We start from the raw sequence: 22,767 nt of genomic DNA, 5'->3' as shown, positions 1-22,767 counted from the left end.
CCCAAAACCATACAACGTGGCAAAACTCACCGACGATCTCGTAATCCTATCAATTAAACGAGAATCGATGTCAAAATAAAGTAAAATATTATTTTAACTAACGACTCAATTAAACCAAGCTTAAACGTTAACCAAAACGACTTAAACACGCTCACAAATCGCACGTCCAAAAGCAATATTAAAAGCCGTTCGCAACGCAAAGCTTGAATGCGAGACTTTGTTGTGCCATAAATCTCTCACCCGAACCCCATTCTAAGCGATCTTATAGTCAAAACGAAGATCTTCCGAAGCACTAGAAGACCCACAACTTGGCCAACCCAAAATCGAGCCGAAAATCAACGAAAATCGGGCTAAAAGACTCTGGTCGAGCACTGTGCACCATGCGCGCTCAACTTCAAAATTTTGTTTTGGGCAAACCATATGTCTAAATCAAGATCCATAAAATCCTATGGTCCCACAACACCCCAAACTATCATTTTTATATATATACGCAGCTTGACAACTCAAAAGTCGGACTTCGCGACTTGAATCTCACGTAACTCCGAAATTTGAGCCATAAACCAGAAAACTTCTCTGATTGAACAAACAAAGGGCTCGAGCACTTACCAAGCATTACGACACGAAGTAACTCCAACTTGGCAATGCTCTCATGGTGAGAACATGTGAAACCCTTCCTCTTCTTCCTTCTCTTTTCCTCTCTTTCTTTCTTTTCCTTTTCTCCTTCTCGGCCGTGCACGCTCTCAGATTAAAGCAGCTAAAGCGTCCACTGTTATTCTTTTGACTTTTCAACTCCTTGTTTTCTCTTTCTTTTTTTCACCTTTTGACCTTGAAACACAAATATGACGTGAATTAACAAATCTTACCACAAAATTTAATCGACTTAAATCTTTTAACCTTAAAACATAAATATTACAGGAATTAACAAATATTACCACAAGATTTAATCGACTTAAACGCTAAAAGTTCTTGATGTAATGGCACAAATGAAACCAATTGCCAAGCACTCAGATAATTCGATAATCTCTTCATAAAGACTCCCATGATCGGAATATAGGATGATGTGTAAGGAATGGTCGGGATAGCTCAGCTAGTAGAGCAAATATATAAAAGAAAAATCCTTCAGTGACCGACTTCATGGATTAGGCAATCCATATATTCGGTCCACCAAAGTCCAGCTTGGACTTTCTCTTTATTTGACAGTAACTTCAACATGAAACAGGAAACTTCATGTACAGAATTCGGTCAACAAAAAAAAATCACGCTTTGACTTTCCTTTTCTTATGTTTTTCTTCACGACTTCACCAGAGAAGTTGATTTCCAAATATTTCAAACAAAGTCTAAATTCTGACTTTCCTATTCGAACGTGGACTCCTTCGAGGAAATAATTCTGTTCTTGGTCGCGAGTTTAACACGGATGGAATTTCCGCATTATGCATTGCTCGATTTCAGACGCCATAAAATATTCAATTCGGAATATTCAAGCCTCCACAAACAACAATTAATCTTGTGTCGGGTTTCATCTATCCGGCTCAAACTCGAGACATATTTTAATAGAATTAATGGGGAATGAATGTTTAAGTTTATTGAGAAAGTTCTCTTGTTCTAACGAAATTAAAGGCCCCCATAAAATTCGTCCTTAGAAGACATTGATAAGATCAGTCGCACACGCGTCTTCATGCACATCAATCCTTGTATATGCAAGAAAATCCAAGTTGTTGGCACTTTGATTCTCTGCCTGCATCTTTCGAATTTGTCTCTCTGGTTTCAGAGGAGGATATGGTTGGACTAGTTGGCTTTGACTTTCTTCTCTGCGAGGTAAACTCATATGGAGCCTCCAAGAAGCTTCTCGGTGATGGGAGCCATCAATATGAAACAGCATTGCACATCAACTTCTTGTAGGCTCAAGTCGGGAGTTGTGAAATTCGGGCATACACTTTCCACAATTCACTCCTACCTGGGCCATTTCAGCGACTTCTGGGCAATGTTTCAACCGAGGAATCTCCATTTCGTCTTAATTTTGTTGATTATCTCCTACTTGCAGGGAGGCAATGACAAGAGCAATGACATTATTAGCCTTAACCTCGTTTGAACAATCAAGAGGTGCATAGTTCAATTCCTCACATCTACACCTCTCTGGAGCTCTCAGTAAATGTCAGCGAGTTGGGGAATGAGGAGAGTCCTGCAGATGTCGTGTTGTGCAAACGGATCGTGCACTCGTGAGAGGGTTTAATGACCTGCTTAATTGTGCAGTTGAGCATTTACTTCATGTCTCAAAATAAAATCCGCCCAGACAGGGTATTGTGCTTCCTATTAGATTGATTTTTTTTTCAATGAATTTAAAGATTTAACTAATCTCAGATTTGTTTCAACCTTATTGATGTTCTAGCAATTCCTTGGCGGAAATCATCCCTTTGGCTCATTGCAACCAGTTTTAAAAGATCAAGGAAATTACCAAATTGAGATTTTTGGGGGACGGTAATTAGTTTGTGGTATATGTATCATGGGTACCAATTTATAATTTTTAATGGTATTAATGCCTAAAATTAATCAATTCAATACTCTTTTCAAGGCGGGATCCATTTAACTTTAGGTTCAGGTACATGCACCCGATAAAGTCCCGTGATGATTCGACTAGAAATGAGTGTGAACAAATTTGTAGGTCGTTGAATTGAAAACCATGGAATCGTTTTCCTCGTTTCCTTGGTCGGCCGTCCTTCCACTCGAAGGATACAACATCAAACCACAACAAGAAATCCAACTCCCAAAAATCCCCACGACAACACTCTCTCTCTATTAGCTACTAACAAACCTGAAAAGATTGGAAAGAGAAGGGAGAACAACCACAGCTCAGTGAGTAGTACATATATCTTCTAAGCAGATCGAGCATCCAATATGCTTATATATATAAGCATAGAATAATACTAGAAACTCATAATCCACCTCTTAATAGACATATCAAATCATATAGAGATGTTTCATTCGACAAGCTTTATACAATTCAGAAAATACTCATTTAAATCCACAATCACATTCAAATATCAATGATCAAGTCCATCGATCAATCTCATCAAAATCACATCCTAATGATCTATTCCATCGACCAATCTCAAATCACATGTCAATGGTTCATCCATTGACCAATCTATTACTCAATATTAAACCATGGGCACAACGCAACGCCTAGTGACAAGGCTACCAAGATTCCCCTTTGCAATGTCTCCACCTATTATAAGCCGGTGGCTTGGCCCACAAGGATATCCTAATTGGCATGCATACCCACAAGCCTCTCAATGGGCTCATAGTAACACTGAGCATCAACACCAATCCAAAACAACATCCTTAACAATCCTCAAAACCAAATCCATAATCGATATCACAAATTGATTTACAAAACAAAACATACAAACTTTCACAACTCAACTCATCCACCATTGTACTTTTTGCAACTTATTTTACAAACACTTCTTAAACATTTCATGTCACACCCCGCACCCTAATCCTATAGGTTTGGGTGTGCGACACCTCTCTTACATAGGTCATTTAATTGCGACATCTCAGGAGGCATCGCCGACCCATCGCGGTAACTAATGAGTAAGCACATACGGAAGCAAATTATAATATCACCCAACCAAATAGCACAATAGGGATAGCATAGGAAACACATTCACCAAAAGCATGCTTCATATATATATATATATATATGCATCAAGACGATATGATATTAGCAAAATACAAACCCATAACTACGGGCCTTTATCCGATACGAACAAAAGGGGTCGGGGTTAGATCTATCTCCTCTATCTACAAAGGCCTCCTCAAAAAGACACGACTCCCTCATACTCGAGTATGCTATGGCTCCTTTACGGCGTCGTAGTCTAGGTCCGACTCTGGATCACTGACAAGACCGTTGGGGACATTCGACCAAGAAGCGTCCCACGAAATTGCGCCAGGCGCACCCAGTGGTCCGTCAAAGCCCCGGAGAGGTCCAAAACGCTCCTCTCCGAACCACACATACCACACTTTGAAGTGATGAGGAACTAAGTTAGGAAGCCCCTCGTCAACCCAAATGGTAGTCGTGTACTCCTCGTATGTCGTGTCCGTCCCCTGTGCAACGTACTCAACTATCTCAACATCTTGGTCCATCGGGAGCCCAAAACGTACTATCCGTGTATCCATACTAAGGGCCTGAAAACAAATGAGAAAATCTGAATAAGCGGAACCGCTAAACCACGAGTAGGATGAAACCTTGCTTCGGAAAGACGAAGGGTAACTCATCAACTTCGTATGCCACAAAACCATCAATTAAACACTCATACTTCTTACCTTCTGACGGCACATCAAATTCACATAACTATTCACACGTGAAGTCTTGCTTTCAATCGACATGCGACAATCATGTATATTAATCAATAACACGTCATACCACATAATTCATGCACAATGCATCCGCATGTATTCTGATTATTACGACCGCTCAGGGCCATGACCAACACTCGCATTGGTGGTCTTCCGGCGTAACCGGACATCGTCCCGCCCCATCGGGCACGACATCATCTCAACCTCACTCGAAGATGGCATTCAATTAGGAGCATCGTTCCAACCTCCATCGCGAATGGCAACCAAAATCCATTGGGTATCCGAAATCTATCAAGCATCGTCCCTCGCAATCATATGAGTACGAAACCATTTATGTGATCAAGCAAGCATATCAATCACTCAAGCCAATTATTATCTTCCACTTAGGCCAATGCAAGAGTGTTTCATGCTCACGCACTTAGAACATCTAAATTTCGCACACATAAAATGTACTAGAGTAATTGCACGTGAAAGAAAATAGTGCATATATAAAATTGGGGTAAACCTGGGCAGATTGCACAGTAACCGAAATCCTTCCAAAATAAATAGAAAATGAACTCCAAAAATTCTAAAATTTGAATATACCATAGAAAACACCTTGATAAACATTTCTTATGAAGAACACAAAACTCAGTTCAATCTGCAATCATGTCTTTTTTACGCTCAAAGCCAGACTGAAATCAATTCATTCGAACAGACTACTCGGTCCTCAAAATACATCTTTTTCAGTACCCAAATCACCTTAAAAAGCTTCAGAATTTTTATATGTCATAGAAAAAAAGTCCTTAACAACTTTTGTGGGGGAATTTTGTTGAAAATAGATCTAGAAAAATTTATAAAAATTCGAAAAGACAAGAAGGTCAGAGAAACAACATTCCAGGGCAGTTTAAACACAGTCTGAAGATGGGCTTTCGTGTGACCCAAATAACCTTCAAAAATTCCAGATTTTAAATATGTTAAACTTCAAGATGTGAGAAACAACTTTTGTGGGAACACCACTTCAGATTTGGCCCACAAAAGTCTCTACAAAATAGTAAACCGAAGACGTATAGTAATAACAAATCCGGGTTTCAAACCAAACTTCAAAGATTCAAGCCCTAATTGATACCCATCAATCTTAAGCCCACAAAACTCATTCCACCAGGTCCAAATCATCATGCAACAGTCACTTGAATATCCATAAACACGTATGAGGAATCAAGCTCAACCAAGACTAACCTAGGACTGATATGCATAGAATAACACCCTAACCAAGGTTTAGAAGAACCACTTACTAAACCGTTGGAACTACGAGCGAAGATGGACAAATGGTGACGACGAACGAGCAACGACACGGCACGGTTGGCGACGGTGAGTGGTGAGCGTTGAGTGGCTCGGCACAGCGTGAACGATAGCAAGGCGACGAGCAGCGTGGCACAGTGGTAGTGATGGCGTGAGTGAGGGAGAGAAGAGAGGGAGAGGAAGAGAGAAAATGAGAGAAATGAGAGTGTTATCCTAAGGTGTTCTTGCAAGAGAGAGAGAGAGAGACTAATAATACATTTGCATTTATGGCCCTAGGCTTAGGCTAGCTTAGCCTTTAAAATATCTCCATCACATCCCAACCCTTAGGTAATCATACCTACTAAATTAGGCACATGCAAGAAGTTCAAAGGGAAGACAATTCTACAAGCTAACAAGTGGGCCCCCTTCCCTATCCCCCCTCCCAAAAAAAAAAAAGTGGCGTCCAAGCCATTAGGATGAGACCAAAAATTTGTCTCGTCTCCGTCAAGGCTTCTAGAAGTTGCATATAAATGAAAACTATAAGTTAATCAAATATATGACACCAATCAAGCACATTGTACAATAATGTGCAACATTCAAATAATTAATCAAGGTCCACTGTGGTAGGATGGCCTTACCTTCTTGATTAGCACCTAAACGAGTCCGAATAAATCCATTGTTGCGTAATTAATTAGCGTCAGATTGAAGATGTCACATTTCAAATAACAAATAGGATAATAAATGCTCGATCCGAAGTTATGCCTTCAACATCACTTTTGTTCTTTAGCCAAATCACACTTTGCACATAATGTCTCATCCTTTTCATTTTGAAAACATGAATTTACATACTCAAAGAAGAGATAACACAACTCACCTGGGAACACCTATGATCAAACAACAAAGATTACTAGAACTGTGGAACTCGCGATTCTATCAAATAAGCGAGAAACAACATTAAAATTGAGTAAAACTCTACCTCAATTACGACTCGATTAAATCTAGCTTAACTGCTAACAAAATGACTTAAAGGTGCCCACAAATTGCTCTTATAAAGCGATTATCAAAACCGTCCGCAACGCAGAGCTTGAGTGCAAAACTTGATCGTGCTATCGAATCCCGTTCTAAGCAAACTTGTAATCAAAAGAAAGTCCATTCAAGGAACTACAAGACTCTCAACTTAGCTGACCCAAAAAGTGGGCCATAAAGCGATAAAAATTGCCATCGCGCACTATTCATCAGTCGCAACCAACTTCAAAATTTCGTTTCAGACAAGTCGTAAGCTTAAATCGAGTTCCGTAAAATTTCACAACCCAATAACAACCTAAACTACCGTTTCTATATATATATATATATATATATTTTTTTTTTGATAACCGAGGTATCCGCACGGCCGACGAGCTAGGGCTCAAACCAGCGGTGATGCTCGACTAGTCCTCGAGGGGGGCTAGCGCAGCATCCCACCGCCACGACCCCCCACTTAAATCACCGATGGACGAGTTTGAACCCAGGACCTCTCGTGAAAGGAACTGAGCACAAGCCAACGCGGCCACCGATGGGTGGGTACCGTTTCTATATATTTCGTAGCTCAATAACTCAAAAATCAGACTACGTAGCTTGATTTTCACAAAACTTCGAAATTGTGCCATGATTCCCAAAAATACTCCGATTGGACAAACGAGAGGCACGAATACTTACCGGGTGTTGCGATATGAAGTAACTCCTGCTTGACGACACTCCCATGGCATGTAGCGCGAAATCCCTCTTCCTTTTTTTCTTTTATTCTTCCTCTTTCCCTTTCTCTCTTTTCTTTCCTCTCTTTTCTTCTTTGCTGCGTGCGTGCTCTCAGCCTCTTAATAGAGCTGAGGCACTCCACTGCTCCCTTTTTGCTTTTGACTTTTCAACATGTTCTTTTTTTTTCTTTGCTTTTCCACCTTTGCCCTTTTAACCTTGAAACCCATATTTTACAATTGAATTAATACCACGAAAAACAATATATTGATACATATGTGACAAATTTACCTTAAATTAATTTTTTTTATCACGAAAAATCTTAAACTGATACATTCGTGATAAATTTACCCCAAACTAATGTTTTGACCACCAAAAACCCAAAACTGATATATCTTTGATAAATTTACCCTTCATCAAATTAAATTAATACTACGAAAAATCACAAATTGATAAACTTGTAACAAACAGAAAGGTAAAACCCCAAACTGGTACACTCGTCAACTGTGTCATTCAATTCATCAATTTAACGAAAATTAACAGAGGGTAAATTTATCATAAATATATCAATTTGAGATTTTTCGTGGTATTAACTTTCTACAATTCGACCAGAGATGTCTAAAGTGGCTCAAATGTGCAAAAGCCAGTTTCAATAGCGGGACCCTAGTACAAGGAGTAGTTGCAGTCAAAGTGAGTGTGACTCAACTCCGTACCACTCCACTCTTTCCCTCCTCCTTCTCGTCTGGGGATTGCTCCATGACGGGCATGTCAATGCTACATCATCACCATAACCTTTTACCTTCGCTTATATGTTTCTCTTCCTAATCTCTATATGTTCCTTTTCACTTGCATTTGTATTATCTTTCTGTAATACTTTCCTCCGATTTTTTTGAGACGTATAGCATGTCCTTCGTGCAATGAATGCTATCTTGTACATTTGTCATTGAATTGAAAACTAGAAAATGAAATAAAAATTCAAAGTGTCACCTTTTAATCTATCAAATTCATGGTGAATTAATTTTTAAGTTAGTAAGAAAGTACTATTGTTCTAACGAAAATTAAAGGCCACAATAAAAGTTGTCCTTAGGATCAGTCGCACATGTATCTTCATGCACATCAATCCTTGTATATACAAGAAAATCCAAGTTGTTGGCACTTTGATTCTCTGCCTGCATATTTCAAATTTGTTTCTCTGCTTGCAGAGGAGGATATGGTTGGACTAGTTGGCTTTGACTTTCTTCTCTGCAAGGTAAACTCATATGAAGCTTTCAAGAAGTTTCTCGGTGATGGGAGTCATCAATACGAAAGCCAGTCGTGGGTGAGACAGGCACAATCCCAATCGCCACATGTCGAGAGAACCACCAAGCTTATACGATCCATTTGTATTTGAGAAGAATCTACTTTTTCCTCCCTTTTAGATGGTATTCAATCTCCGAACCTTCAGTTTTACAGAGTCAGTTGAAGATGATCCAACACCTCCTAAAAGCTTCTCTCTAAAGGAGCTCAGAATCGCAACACACAACTTTAGCTGCAACAACTTGTTGCATGAAGGTATAATTGGCAAGGTTTACCGTGGGCGCTTGGCCGATGGTTTGTTAGTGTCAGTAAAGAGAGCGATCTCTGTCAATCAATGGATGGAAGAGCTGTTCGAAGCGCAAGTGCAAGTAGGAAGGACGGTTTCGAAGCACCGAAACGTGCTATACCTAAGGGGCTTTTGCAGGACCAAGAAAGAGCTTTTACTGGTCTATCCCTTGATGATCAACAACAGCCTAAGTTATCATCTTGAACGTAGACCGGATCAGTCCACCCGACCTCTCGATTGGACGACTCGCAAGCGTATAGCCTTGGGAGTGGCAAGAGGTCTTGCGCACCTACATGATCAAGGCAACCTCAATATCATGCACCACGACATTTGCACATCAAGTATATTGCTGGATAACCAATTTGAGGTTGTGATACGAGGTTTTTGGCGTGCCCTTATCGTGCCTGACGGAAATGCAAAGAAGAGACTATTCAATGGCCCAGAGTCGAGCACCCCATGAGAGTCTCATCCTCATCCCAAGGAGAAGATTCAGCTGATTTTGATTCCTCTTCTCAAACATATCACCTCTATGAAGAGATTTATGTTGACACCACCTATGTCTGCGGCAGACTTGGGTTCATTGCCCCAGAGTACCTGCACACACGAAAGTGCACATTGAAGAATGATGTTTTCGCCTATGGGAAAATGCTTCTTGAGCTCATCTCTGGACAGTCGATCTTAAAACTTGATGTGCTGGCTTATAATGAAAATCTCAGTTTGGAGGAATGGATAGGTGGATTTATGAACAAGAACGAGTTGGAAAGAGTGATTGATCCCAATCTGCAGGGGAACTATGCGGAAGAAGAAGCAGAGCAGCTAGTCCGACTGGCATTGTTGTGCGCAGATGGCAATCCATCTGTCCGACCCAAGATGTCGGAAGTAGTTACGATGATCAAAAGCCAAATGAATAGGCAGGATCCTAGTAGCAGGATCAATTGGAGTGGAACCGAGTATGATTCAACTCCTTTCTACTCCTTCCCTCCTTTTCCTTCTCTCTCATTGGAGACATGCTAAATCTTTTTTTTTTTTTTTTGGTAACCCGGGAACCCCCCGCACGGCCGACAGCCGAGGAGGTAAACCCGGGGTGACGCTAGCGCAGGACTCACCACCACGACGTCACGCTTAAGAATCCCTAACGCCAGCGCTGGGATTCGAACTCCTACCCTTCGTGGGGGGAGGGGAGCCCGAAGCCAGCGCAGCCGCTGAGGGCGGTGGTGAGACATGCTAAATCTTGATCGCCATTGTCTTCTACAATTTCCACTTTTGTTTGTATAATCTTTGTTATGTGACATATAGTATGTGCTTTACCTTTCGTCACTTCGTATCCGTAATAGTGCGAAACCAAGTGTCGGCTATAAGTTGTTAAAGAACACTAGAATAGCGGGGTTGAGCTTCTAAACCCTTCGTAACCCTTCGTCTTAGGATTAGTCAGTAATGACCACTGTGTTCTAAGATTTTCAAGGAAGTGAAAGCAAATGAAAGACTTATCCATAGTGTCGCCTTTTAATCCATCACACTTACTGCGTAAAGGAAAAAGAAACTCGTGAAGGAATGCCTATTTGTAATAAATCTTGACTCTTAGAGAAATCGGATGCCACCATCAAAGTAACAAAGCGTTTGGGAGGAATGACTTTCACATGCCTCAGTTGCGTTTGCATCTCAACACTTGAATTAGTTCTCAAATTCTAGAGGTGACCCATCTCCATGCATATGCACCCAGTACGACAACCGATACTGCTACAGTTAAAAGTGGAGTAGAGTGTGTCCAAATTTTTTGGTCGTACAGAGCCATCTGCAATCTTCACTTATTCGATTGTTTTTCGCAGTCCCCCGATTCACTAGTTTAGTCCCCCTACATCGCATGCTTTGTTTAGGGAAGAACATTTCAACAATCTGTTTTCCTACAATGTTTGTTCATCCCGGATATTTGAGTAGCACTTAGATGCGCATGCACACTGAGGTTGTGGACAGTTTTTTGGTACTCTGTTTTTCCCTCTACTTTTCAGAGCATCTACTAAGGCAGCATCATGTGATCATGCTTTTCCTTATTTGTTAAGGAAAGTCCAGTTTGTTGTCACTCTCTGCCTGCATTTTATAATTTGTCTCTGCTTTGAGAGAAGGATATGGTTGGACTTGTTGGTTTTTGACTTCTGCGCAGCGTGGAAACTCATGTGAAGCTTCCAAGAAATTTCTGGGTGAGGGGGATGGCCAAAACGGAGAACTAGTAAAATTACGGAATAAAAGCGACGCAACTTCCTCCTTGCATTCCTGAGCCAGGTCCATTTCTTGGGCGCCATGGCTCAGGCCAAAGAATTTCCTCTTGCAGAGCCAATTCCATGTCCGAATCAAAAGTCTACTCCTGGACTTATCATACATAGCCTTCTTGTCCTCAAGGAATTAATCATCCAAAAGACGTAATGTTTCGATCTCTAGTCACGCAGAGTCGTAGTCCACGCGTGCAGCCGCTTCTGATGGCTCGTACAATCCACCTGACCGCGATGTCATTTCTCCATCGGACCCAGCACAGAAAGTTATACGATCCGTGAAATTTTCATAATTTTCGGAAACATTTGAATCTTCTCTTATTCTCCAGAAGTTACGAAACTTTTGAAAATTAATGGAAAATAGTTTTCTAGATATTCCAAAAATTCTATAATTGATCTAGTCCATTCAAATAAATATTGGTGGTTTGGAATTCGGAGTATTTGAAAGGCTAAATACGATTAATGAAGAAAATAGACTATCACATCGATATTTGGAAAAATATACTTTTTATTTGCTATCTGGAAAAATAAATTACTTCCCACAAAGATTGAATAGACCCAAATTTTGGGTCACGAAAGGCATTTTCGTAATTTTATACCGAATGGGCTCTTGGGCCCAAGTGGGTTTAGCCGCTATTTTTAAAGAGTGCAATTTCTGATGAGGGAGAAATTCGTGGTTGCATGTGTGGCATATTTTACGCCCAGGCTCCATTTAGTTCATGAAAGATGAATGAAAATATTTTCAAAAAATGATTATTTATATTGCTTACAAAAATAAATAAATAAAAAGTATTTTTATCGTTTACAAAAGTATTTTAAGAATAAATTATTGTCGATAATGAAAATGGTTTCCATTGACTAATATTTTGAGTTATACAAGCAATCATTTTTTAGAAAATATTTTTCAAATCATTTATTTTCTGTGAAACAAATTGAACCTTAAACCATGTTGCAATTTCCACAGCAACAACGAGAGATGGACATGAGATTCTTTGTTAAATGAAGAAGAGGGGATGATGCAAATACCAAAAACATTGCGTACAGAGAAATTTTGACGAACTTCCCTTGGATAAAGCGATGATAGGTATTTTATTTACTTTTTTACAAAACTAATCTTTGGGTACCCTCTGAATATTTTATACTCTATTCAAAGAACAATGAATGAAATCCGCGTGGATCCCATGCGTAGTACTTGTATAAATTAGGGGAAAATTGTCAAATCAGTCCTAAACCTATTGTACGGCGGCCAATTCAGTCCTAAACCTTTTAAGTTTGCCAATTCAGTCCTAAACCTTTTAAATTCTTGCCAATTGAGTCCTTCCGGCCAATTTTGGCCGGCCGGCGCTGACGTGGCCGCCGGCCAGCGCCGGCCGTCCGGTCAACGCTGACGTGGCAATTTTTAATTATTTTTTTTCAATTTTTTAATCTTTTCTTTTTCTGGTTTCTCCCCTCTGGCCAGTCCGGCCACCGGCGGCCGGCCAGAGGGGAGGGCCGGCGAGGCCTCTGGCGAAGCTCGCCCCGCCGGCCACCGACGAGGCCTCGCCGTCGCGACCCAGGTGACGGCGAGGCTCGACCTTGCCTCGCTGAGCCTCGCCTAGCGAGGTTCGACCTCGCCGTCGCGACCCGGGCGACGGCGAGGCTCGACCTCGCCTTGCCAAGCCTCGCCGTCGCCGGTCGTGACGGCGAGGCTCGGCGAGGCGAGGTCGAGCCTCGCCGTAGCGACCCGTGGGACGGCGAGGCTCGACCTCGCCTCGCCGAGCCTCGCCGTCGTCTCGCCGAGCCTCGCCGTCGCCTCGCCGTCGCCCGGGTCGCGACGGCGAGGTCGAACCTCGCCGAGGCGAGGCTCGGCGAGGCGAGGTCGAGCCTTGCCCAGATTTGGGTGAGGCTCGACCTCGTCGTCGCGACCCGGGCGACGGCGAGGCAAGGTCGAGCCTCGACGTCGCGACCCAGGGCGACGGCGAGGCTCGACCTCGCCTCGCCGAGCCTCGCCGTCGCCCGGGTCGCGACGGCGAGGTCGAACCTCGCCGTGCGAGGCTCGGCCGGGCGAGGTCGAGCCTCACCGTCGCCCGGGTCGCGACGGCGAGGTCGAACCTCGCCGCGGCGAGGCTCGGCGAGGCGAGGTCGAGCCTCGCCGTCGCCCGGGTTGCGGGGCGAGGCTCGACCTCGCCTCGCCGAGCCTCGCCCTCGCCGTCGCGACCCGGGCGACGTCCGCGACGGCGAGGCTCGACCTCACCTCGCCGAGCCTCGCCCGGCCGGGGGCGAGCGAGGCCTCGCCGGTGGCCGGCGGGGCGAGCTTCGCCAGAGGCCTCGCCGGCCCTCCCCTCTGGCCGGCCGCCGGTGGCCGGACCGGCCAGAGGGGAGAAACCAGAAAAAAAAGAAGAAAAAGAAAAAAAAAGATTTAAAAATTGAAAAAAAATAATTAAAAATTGCCACGTCAGCATTGACCGGACGGCCGGCGCCGACCGGCGGCCACGTCAGCGCCGGCCGGCCAAAATTGGCCGGAAGGACTCAATTGGCAAGAATTTAAAAGGTTTAGGACTGAATTGGCAAACTTAAAAGGTTTAGGACTGAATTGGCCGCCGTACAATAGGTTTAGGACTGATTTGACAATTTTCCCTATAAATTAGTGACAAGAACTTTCTAAGTTCCTTCACAAAATATTTTTTAAAGGATGGACAAGAACATTATTACTTTTTAAGTCATAAGATTTGACAAAATCAATTCTGACAATATGCCAAGAGTAGTTGCGCGGTGAGTTTACAAGGAAGATGAACTCATATCAAGTACTTTAATCTGTTCCAATACTTTGTCAAACTAACTCCATGAAGATGTAACGGAAATAAATCCCGATTTTTATTTATTCGCTTGACTGACTATACGTTTTACGTATGTACTATATCATAGTAAAGATTTCAAGTTATTGTTAATGCATTTGTTTCTTCTTTTCAAGGATTATCTATTAATAATGGAACATAGAGATAAGAATAGTGATCTAAAATTAGTACTAGTATTTCCATTGATATAGAAAATTTTCCATTGGATTGCAATATGATCAATCGACATCTAAAGCAAATGTTTCAAATACGGGTAATTAAAAGTATGGATCTTCAAGGATACGCAAAAGTAAGTTTCCTTTCCATGTGATGTACAGCCAATGAAGTAATATAAAAGACTAGTGCTATGCACATTTGGATTTTCAATGCATAGGAATCCAAGATTACGAGGAGAATTATGTTGGACTTGATGAGGTCCAACCCATTTATGTGACTTATCATGTCTATTATTTAATATTTGACACAAGCCCAATTTAATTAAATATATTATGGACCATATATTTGTGACATCCAATTAGGCATATCTTAAACCTTGATGGACGGTTGAGATTTAGCAGCGCTAGGGTTGGTCACATCACACCCTCTATATAAGGTCTCTCTTTGGTGGAGAATAAAGGCATCTTATTATCACACTTCCGCTATTCTCCACAAAATTGTTGAGAGAAAAATACACACTCATCACAACCATATAGAGGAGAGTGGTGAAGATTCGTACCCACAGAGACGGCTTCTTTCTCATTGGATCAATAATGGCTTCCTTTGATTCAGGTATGTTATATTTATCAATTTGATCTCATATTCAAGTGATTGAAAAATCCTATTGATCTAACATGTGGTATCAGAGCTTTGGTTTATTCAACGCATGAACATGGTTATAAGGTTTATTATGATCTTTCAGCTCCTTTTATGGTTGATTCATAGTATTTCATTGATGATGGAATAAATATATGATGATAATTGATTTTTCAAATATCTTATGCAAATAATGTATCTGATTTGGATGTTTTTTGAGTTTGTATTAACAAAACGTCTAAGATCGATAGATATTGTCGTAAATTCTAGTTATCGTTCCATGATCTGATAATTGAATGACCTAATTTTGTGTTGTTCCCTTCTCTTTTATTCAGCACACAAGTATTTGAAAAGCGAGTATTGTTAATGGCTGAATATGTTGGCGTCATATGTGATTATTTTCTCAAAAACTTACTTACATTCATTTGACGATTGGATTATGTTAAACTTTTCAACAACGACTCTATGATGTCGAATATATTTCATTTATTTATTTATTTTTGCGGTTCTAAACTATTTGCACAGTAATCGGCCCAATGGAAGATTATTGTTTTAAATAGATTTAGATTATGATAAAAAAAATTGTCTTATGTTATGCTCATGATTAAATTGGTAACTAGCCCAACAAAAAGTTAAAATATTTAATTTTGAGTATAATGATAATCTGATGAGCAAATAAATTGTTGATACGTGAATCGAATTAATTCTGCCTAACGGTGATTTAATTTGATTTATTCTTGCCTTATGAAATTTGCTAGTAAATTATGAAAGAATCCATTTAAAGTGTTTATAGTCAGCCCAACGGAAGGCTATAGATGATTCTTGGATTTCTTTTAGTAAGGTTTTGTGTATTTTACCTTTCCATGTAAATGAACCGTTTATTTTTCAATTTATTGTGATGATGAATTAAATTATTTTATTTATTTTTGTGGATTTCCTTAAGGTAATAATGTGCATGAATTTAATTTTTCTGATCTAGCATACAATCCTGCTGCTATTACGAGTTATCTTTCCTCTATTGAACAATTGAGTGGTAAAAATTTTAAGAAATGGAAAGAGCAAATAAGTCTCATTCTTGGGGTCATGGATTCGGACTATGCATTATAGGTTGACGCTCCCGCTGAACGCATGGTTGAAAGCTCAAATGAGCAGAAAGCTTCTTATGAAAAGTGGGAGCGATCCAACTGCATATCTCTAATGATTATGAAAGGTTCCATAACGACCGCTATCCGGGGAGCCATTCCTGATTCTACTAATGCTAAGGAGTACCTAGCTCACATTGAGGAGCAATTTGAGGGCACTTCCAATGCACATGCTACTTCTCTTATTTCCAAAATGATTACCCTCAAGTATAATGGAATCAATGGTGTTCGTGAGCATATTATGCGGATGAATGTTATCGCTACTCAACTTAAGTCATTGGATATGGAAATCTCTGAAGGTTTCCTTGTTCACTTCATCATGACATCTCTTCCTGCACAGTTTGATCCTTTTAAGATCAACTATAATACGCAAAAGTAGAAATGGAAGATGAGCGAATTAATTTCTATGTGTGCCCAAGAATAAGAGAGGCTGAAATCCGAACAACTTGATAGTGCTCACGTAATTACCTCCGATTCATATAAAGGAAAAGGAAAGATGCATGGCAAGGGTCGCAATTATGGAAACAAGGGTACTCCCAACCTTATGATTGATAAGGCAGGTTCTTCTAGTTCGAAAGGACCAGGCGATCCTAAGTGTCATTTTTGTAGAGCTAAAGGACATGTGAGGAAAGAATGCTCGAAATTTCGACAGTGGTTGGAGAAGAAAGGTAGTACTTTATTAAGTCATGTTTGTTATGAGTCCTATATTGTTGATGCTCCTTTAAATACATGGTGGATTGATACTGGTGCAACTCTACATATAACTAATGGCAAAAGGACACTATAAGTGCCATAAGTTATGTACGGAGATCACTTTGGTGCCATAACTTTTTTTGAATCACTTTGGTGCCAACTTTTTTGAAAAACGATCACTTTAGTGCCAATGCTGACATGGCTGTCGGAAATCTGACGTGGCTCTTTTTTTATTAATTTTCGATGCTGACATGGCTCACCGGAAATCTGACGTGGCTCTTTTTTTTGCCGGAATTTTGGCCGGAGTCACTAAAGTGATCTCTTTTCCTCCGATTTGGCACCAAAGTGATCCGAAAAAAAGTTATGGCACTAAAGTGATCTCCGTACACAACTTATGGCACTTATAGTGTCCTTTTGCCAATAACTAATTCATTACAAGGATCCTTTCAAGGAAGAAACTAAATAAAGGGGACCGTAATATTGGAAATGGGGAAAAAGTTCCGGTTGAAGTTGTTGGCACTCTCCATTTGATGTTGGAGAGTGGTTTCAATTTGGATTTAGTTGATACTGTTTATGTTCCTAGTATTACTAGAAACTTAATTTCTGTTTCAAAACTTGACGCTTATGGTTATTTGTTTAAGTTTGAAAATAAAAGTTGTTTCATTTCTCATTATGATGAGACTATTGGTTATGGTTTGTTAGAGGGAAACCTCTATAAACTGTGTTTAGATTCTTCGTTTACTGAATCATTAGTTTCAATGAATGTGAATGATGAAGTTGCTAAAACTGATAAGAAACGGAAATTGGAGAATGAGAATTCCTCAAAATTATGGCACGAATGTTTAGGCCATATATCACGAGGCAGAATGGAACGTCTCATTAAGGATGGAATTCTACATTTTTAGATTTCTTTGATTTTGACACATGTATTAAATGTATTTAAGGAAAATTCCCAAAGGGCAATAAACATGATTCCACAAGGAGTGGGGGACTTTTACAAATCATCCACATTGATATTTGTGGACCTTTTCCTACTCCTGGTATTAGTGGTCATAAGTATTTTATCACTTTCATCGACGACTATTCACGTTATGGCTATGTCTATCTTATTCATGATAAATCTGAAGCACTAAACATGTTTAAGATCTACAAAGCCGAAGTTGAAAATCAACTCGACCTAAAGATTAAAGTTGTAAGGTTTGACCGTGGATGAGAATATTATGGAAGGTTCTCCGACACAGGTCATAATCCTGGTGCTTTTACTTTATTTTTGGAGAGATGTGGTATAGTTGCTCAATATACAATGCCGGGTACTCCCCAGCAAAATGGTATTGCTGAGTGACGAAATTGTACTCTAATGGATATGGTACAAAGTATGATATGCCATAGCACTCTACCACAATGTCTTTGGGTTGACGCTTTCAAAACACCCGTGCATATCCTTAATCGAGTCCCCAATAAATATGTGATCAAAACAACTTATGAACTATAGACACAAAGGAAACCGAGATTGGGATATTTTCATGTATGGAGTTGTTTGGCTGAGGCAAAAATATATAACTCGCAAATTAAGAAACTCGACCCAAGAACCATAAATTGTTATTTCATTGGTTACCCTAAAAGATCAAAGGGTTTTAGATTTTACTGCCCTTCATATACCACTAAATTTGTTGAAACAAGAAATGCGATGCTTTTGGAAGATGCTGATTATAGTACCACCAGAACAGTAAATCTTGAGGAAACCTGAGATCAAGTTTTTACTCGGGATCATGTTTTGGTTCCTATTATTCAAAGGTCTAGTGTATTATTACCTTCACCAGAAGATTCCGGTCCACCAGAGGAGGTACCTAATGAAGAACCTCACAATATAGAGACTAATCTACCTCCCGTTGATGAACAACCTTTTAGGAGATCGGGACAAGAAAGAAAATCAGCTATCTCTGATGATTACATCGTGTATCTAGATGAGTTAGACCATGCTGTTGGCATAGGAATTGATCCTATCTCTTATGATGAAGCTATTACAAGCGATCATTCAACTCAGTGGCTTGACGCCATGAAAGATGAGTTGAACTCAATGAAAACTAATGATGTCTAGGACTTAGTAGACTTGCCTAAAGGGGTCAAAGCTATAGGCTGTAAATGGGTCTACAAAACTAAGCTAGACCCTAAAGGTAATGTTAAAAGGTATAAAGCCAGACTGGTCGCAAAAGGTTTCACTCAAAGAGAATGAGTGGATTATAATGATACTTTTTCCCCTGTCTCAAAGAAGGAATCTTTCATAATAGTCATGGCTTTAGTAACTCATTATGATTTAGAGCTACATCAAATGGACGTGAAAACAACATTTCTTAATGGAGACTTACAAAAGGATGTCTATATGGCACAATCACAGGGTTTTGTGGTTGAGGACAAGGAACACATGAAATACAAATTGAAAAAGTCCATCTATGGTTTGAAACAAGCCTCAAGACAGTGGTATCTTAAGTTTCATGATTTGATCAATAATTTTGGCTTTAAAGAAAATGCAGTGGATCAGTGCATATACCTTAAGATCAATGGGAGCAAATTCATTATTCTAGTATTGTATGTAGATGATATACTACTTGCTAGCAGTGATAAGGACATGTTATATGAGACCAAGAGTTTTCTTTCGCATAACTTTAAGATGAAAGACCTTGGTGAAGCCTCTTATGTAATAGGCATTAAGATTCATAAAGGGATTTTAGGATTATCTCATAGAGCCTATATTGAAAACATTCTCAAGAGATTCAACATGCATAACTGCTCTTCCAGTGTTGCCCCCGTTGTTAAGGGTGACAAATTCAGCTTACTTCAGTGCCTTAAAAATCAACTGGAGCTTGGACAAATGGAGCATATTCCCTATGCATCTGCTGTAGGGAGTCTTAGGTATGCTCAAGTATGTACTCACCCAGACATAGCGTATATTGTTGGAATGCTTGGTAGTTACCAAATAAACCCAAGAATGGGTCATTGGAAAGCAGCTAAGAAAGTGATGAGTTACTTACAGGGTACAAAAGATTTTATGCTTACCTACAAGAGAATAGATAGCCTTGAGGTTATTGGTTATTCTGATTCTGATTATGCCGAGTGCATCGACACCAAGAAATCCAAATCAGGTTACATTTTTATGCTTGCTGGAGGACTCATCTCATGGAAGAGTGCAAAGCAGTCCTTAACTTCATCTTCCACTATGGAGGCTAAATTCATAGCATGTTATGAGGCGAGTTCTCATGGTTTATGGTTGAGGAACTTCATTATGGGGCTTAAGGTAGTTGACACTATTTCGAGACCATTGAAGATTCACTGTTACAATCAGCCTGCTATTTTCTTCTCCAAGAACAACAAGTCAAGTGGTGCATCCAAACACATCGACATTAAGTACCTAGTTGTGAGAGAAAGAGTCCAAAATCAAATTGTGTCCATTCAGCATATTAGTACGAAAGCCATGTTAGCGGATCCCATGACGAAAGGCATACCACCCAATCTCTTTCGAGAATATGTTATTAGTATGGGTTTGGTTAATAGTTTTTAGTTTAAACCATGGTTTTGGACACATGACGTATTTTTTTTTTTTTTGTGATCACCTCATGCAATGGATTTGGATTTATCGTTTGTTGTTTCTTATTATATGTGAACCTTTGAAGCCTTTTGAAACAAACAATTATGTACGGACCTTATGGACCTCATGAACGTTATAGTTCATGATTATTAAGCCATTAAATGTTGTGTTTAATGTTTGTGCTGGGATAGTAGCCGGAGAACGGTACTGTGGCATTGGAACATAGATACTGGCTCCAATTCTTTTCTGTATAAATGTCAGACATGACTTCACTTAAGAGATGTTGTATGTGCTTGATATGTTGTGTTAAATCTCATTAATTAGATCAATAATAGAACCTTCAGCCAAGTAGGAGAATGTTGGACTTGACGAGGTCCAACCCATTTATGTGGCTTATCAAGTCTATTATTTAACATTTGACACAAGCCTAATTTAATTAAATATATTATGGGCCATATATTTGTGACATCCAATTAGGCATATCTTAAACCTTGATGGACGGTTGAGATTTAGCAGCGCTAGGGTTGATCCCATCACTCCCTCTATATAAGATCTCTCTTTGGTGGAGAATAAATGCATCTTATTATTACGCTTCCGCTATTCTCTACAAAATTGTTGAGAGAAAAAATACACACCCATCACAACCATGTAGAGGAGAGTGGTGAAGATTCATACCCACAGAGACGACTTCTTTCTCATTGGATCAATAATGGCTTCCTTTGATTCGGGTATGTTATATTTATCGATTTGATCTCATGTTCAAGTGATTGAAAAATCCTATTGATCTAACAAATTATGCAAAATTTGCTTAATATGAGTCGCACGTTTTGTCCAATTTGAAAGCTTCGAGGCAATGAAACCTCTCTTGCTCTCTCCAACGAACTTTCCTACCATTTCATTCATTCACACCGACCAAAAGCAGTCGTGGGTGAGACAGGCACAATCCCAACCGGAGTTACGAAAACCGCGTGGACAAGCAAGTCTCTTTGGATATGCAGAAGGTATTCCCAAACCAATCACTACCAATCGAGAGAAATCATCAAGCTTAGACGATCCATTTGTACTTTAGAAGGATCTACTTTTTTCCAGCTTAAAGATGGTGTTCAATCTCCGAACCTACAGTTTTACCAAGTCCGTTGAAGGTGGTGATCCAACACCTCCTAAAAGCTTCTCTCTAAAGGAGCTCCGAGTCGCGACAGACAACTTTAGCCGCGACAACTTCTTGGCAGAAGGTGGATTCGGCAAAGTTTACCGGGCCGCTTGGCCGATGGTTCGCTAGTGGCAATAAAGAGCTTTGTCAATCAGTAGAGGGAAAAGCTGTTCGAAGAAGAACTGCAAGTGGGAAGCACGGTTTCGACACACCCAAATGTGCTATGCCTGAGAGGCTTTTGCAGGACCAAGCAAGAGCTCTTACTGGGGTATCCCTTGATGATCAACAATAGCCTATCTTGCAATCTTAGAGAGAGACCGGAACGGTTTGCCCGACCTCTCGATCGGACTACTCGCAAGCGAATAGCCTTGGGAGTAGCGAGGGGGCTTACACACCTTCACAATCAAGGTAATACCAAGATCATGCATTGCCACATCTGCGCATTAAATATACTGCTAAATGTGAATTTTGAGGCCGTGATAGGAGGATTTTCATTTGCCATGATCATGCAGGAGAGAAATGTTGGAAGAGGTACTATTGAGTGGAGCATGAAGTAGCATGAAGTTGCCAAGGCGGACGAGGGAACTTTTACGTTAGGGTAAAACCTGTCACCCCAACGCATTTCAAACCTTTCATCGCTATAAAGATGTTTACGTCAACAGCCGCCACTGCGCGCGGCAGATATGGGTTTATTGCCCGAGTACTTATACACAGGAAAGTGCACACTGAAGAATGATGTCTTCCCATATGGGGGAATGCTTCTCGAGCTCATCTCAGGACAGCCAATTTTAGGACCTGATGGGTTGGTGGATAATGAAAATCTCAGTTTGGACAAATTGATTGATGATTTTATGTACGAGGACGAGTTGGGATGGGTGATCGATCCCAATTTGCAGGGGAACTACGTGAAAGAAGAAGCAGAGGGACTAGTCCGATTGGCATTGTTGTGCTCAGACGAGGATCCATCTAATCGACCAGAGATGTGCAAAGTGGTTCGAATGTTCAAAATCCAGTTTATTCGACGGGAACCTAGTTCAAGGAGTAGTTGGAGTAAAAGTGAGTGTGACATACTACTCTTTCCCTCCTTCTCCTTCTCCTTCTCCTTCTCCTGTGGGGATCGCTCCATGAGTGGCATGTCAATACTACATCATAACCATTGCCTTTTACCTTCTATAACAAGTTTAGCTTTTATGTTTCTCTTCCTCAACTCTATATGTTCCTCTTCACTTTCATTTGTATGATCTTTTTGTAATACTTTCTACAATTTTTTTGAGACATATAGCACGTCCTTCGTGCAATGACTACTATCTTCTACATTTGTCATCGAATTGAAGATTAGAAACTCAAATAAAAATTCAAACTATCACCTCTTAATCTATCGAA

At 40.4% G+C, this 22,767-nt stretch overlaps 2 pseudogenes; both read left to right on the top strand.

Moving 5' to 3' along the window:
* The first annotated feature begins 8,762 nt into the window (after positions 1-8,762).
* Positions 8,763-9,940, top strand: LOC115665034 (BRASSINOSTEROID INSENSITIVE 1-associated receptor kinase 1-like; annotated as a pseudogene).
* An 11,269-nt stretch (positions 9,941-21,209) lies between these two features.
* Positions 21,210-22,512, top strand: LOC115665434 (LRR receptor kinase BAK1-like; annotated as a pseudogene).
* Positions 22,513-22,767: the final 255 nt, after the last annotated feature.

The sequence above is a fragment of the Syzygium oleosum genome, unplaced genomic scaffold (assembly GCF_021117445.2).
Source record: "Syzygium oleosum isolate NSW1041296 unplaced genomic scaffold, Sole_v2.1 Sole_v2.10, whole genome shotgun sequence".
Classification (NCBI taxonomy): Eukaryota; Viridiplantae; Streptophyta; class Magnoliopsida; order Myrtales; family Myrtaceae; genus Syzygium; species Syzygium oleosum.
Note: the sequence above shows the minus strand (reverse complement) of the source record. Positions and strands in the feature narration are given on the sequence as shown.